The sequence below is a fragment of the Halichoerus grypus genome, chromosome 4 (assembly GCF_964656455.1).
Source record: "Halichoerus grypus chromosome 4, mHalGry1.hap1.1, whole genome shotgun sequence".
NCBI lineage: Eukaryota > Metazoa > Chordata > Mammalia > Carnivora > Phocidae > Halichoerus > Halichoerus grypus.
In genome coordinates, this window is record NC_135715.1 from 25,444,793 (window position 1) to 25,447,184 (window position 2,392).

At 36.3% G+C, this 2,392-nt stretch overlaps 1 pseudogene; it reads left to right on the forward strand.

The window, feature by feature from the left end:
* The first annotated feature begins 1,035 nt into the window (after positions 1–1,035).
* LOC118537644 (translation machinery-associated protein 7 pseudogene) lies at positions 1,036–1,274 on the forward strand (annotated as a pseudogene).
* Positions 1,275–2,392: the final 1,118 nt, after the last annotated feature.

Below are 2,392 nucleotides of genomic sequence, written 5' to 3' on the forward strand. Positions count from 1 at the left end.
TATAGCATTGTTTTAATGAAGAATCATGATGCATTTACAGCTGATTTTGGAATGAATACAAGTAAATGCTGATATTACATGTAAAATTAAATTTAATGTAGTTGGTAATATGTATGTATGAGCTGTGCATGATATAAGATTTAGAAATTAAAATAGAAATGACACTTGAATGATGACCAAACATATGCCTAAGGACAAACAATGCAAAAGGATCCCAGACAGAATTTACATGGACATAAACGTATGGAAGTCGGGCATGTCTAGGAACTACAAGTAGTTTAGTATTATTGAAATATAAAGTTTGAGTTAAGAAAGAGCTGAGAAGGATTTTAACATATGGGCAGAGGCCATGCCATGAACATTCAATGAAAAATAGTTCAATTTTTATTGTGTCAGCAATAGGTAGCCATTGAAGATTTTGAGGAGTTTAGAGACACATTTCTTAGTTTCAGTCCTTGCTAACAAAAGGTAATATAGGAAGTAAAGGAAGGAAGGGAGACAGGAGGGAGGAGGAACAGTCCTCTACAGGACAGAATGATTCCAGCTGAGTGTAACCTAAAGAGCACAGATTACGATCTTCTGCACCAGTCAGCCGCCTGGACTCTTGCTATAGGAGGAACTTGGGCACAATCTCACAGCATGTGGTCAATCCAGGGTACTGTTTCCTACTAACTGTCCATATCTGTTATATATAGATAATCCATTATCTCTTTCTCCTGTATTTCTTAAATTTGGTAGGAGCTATTAAGAGCTTATATAAATGAGTTATTTAGCATGGTTTTGAACTCCCTAAAGACAAAAATGCTAAACAGGAATATTCTACCCAGAAGGAGTCTTTTTCTGTGTATACTTTATTAGTAACTTTGAAACAGCCTTTAAATCATTTGCTAATGAACTCTGTGATAGATAATATCTAAGATGGAGGCTCCCACTTTATATCGGAACATAACTAATACCAACCCTTTGAATGGGATATTAAGATTTTTAAAGGCTCTGCTTCTGGTGGCAGGCTCTGGGGAAGGGGAGGCAGGCACCATGTCCGGATGCAAAGGTGGCAAGGAGGAGCCCCTAAGGAAGCCTAAGAAGCAGACCAAGGAGATGGACGAGATTAGGCATTCAAGCAGAAAGAGAGAAGAGCAGAAGCGGAGGAGAAAGAGGAGAAGAAACTGGGGGAGCTGAAAGCAAAGGTCATGCGGAAGGGCCCCCTGGCCACAGGTGGAATTAAGAAATCTAGCAAAAAAGTAAGCTCTTCCTTGTGCCCGAGGAAAGGGTGATCCTTAATGTGATTTGGGTTTAAACATCTGGATTCCCTGTGATAGCATGTTGCCACCTACAGCTAGAATGAAGTGTTATCTTAGATCTTATTGTAAACTCTTGTAAAAACAAAAAACAAAACAAGCAATCACTCATAAAAAAGATTTTTAAAAATCTGTAACTTTTGATGATATAGTGCTCATTTGTAAACATTCCTTAAAAAGTTCTGTCTTACTAATAATAACCCAAATACAGATTATAAATAGATTATAAATAGGATTTAAACTACTTCAGTGAAAGGAATCAGTAAAGCATTAAGTGTTAACCTTATATCCTATCTCTGTTTGTGTCCTGATTTAAAAACTTGATTATATTATATTATATTGATTATATTATTTAAATTGGTGTTAACTAAGCATACCCAGTTGTAGGGCCCTGGTAAAAACTGAGAAATCCCAGGTTCCAACTCACACTCAATGAGTCAGTAATCCCCGGGGAAGAGTCTTAAAAGCAAAATTATAAATATAATTTATATAAGTCTTAAGAACAGATATTTGAAAATCAATTACATTATCTCATTCATCATTACAAAGGGTACAATGTGACATTGTAGCACCTCAAATAAGCTAATGAATAACATTTCCTACGTTCTTTGCTTCTAATTTACAAGAGGGTAAATAATGGAAATAGGAATAGTCATAAAGGCAAAGAGAATGATATGTATGTGGTTTGAATGAAGTACTGGGGACAAAGATGAAATGGTGAACAGCAGATTGAGCAATTACCTGTCCCCAGAGTCCCAAGGAAGTAACAATGACATTTTTTTCTGAAGGAAAGTATCGATTTAGGTTATGGATGGCAGTAATCAATATCACTGAGTCAAGAAGCAATCGCTAAAGGCACTTTTATTCCCCTTGCTCAGTTGACATAATCCACTAAAAACCAAGAACCAGTTGTTCAGCCCCTCAATAAGTTTATAGTCAAGGTCATATTTTTCCAGGGTGTTTAGTGTTATGGTTTGCAGGACAGAAACAGAGCCTTTCTAAACTTGAGATAGATTATGTGTCCTACACTGTCTGATCACTTATATCTGTCACTGCATCTTAAGGAAAAGAGATTATTTTGACAGGATTTCTTC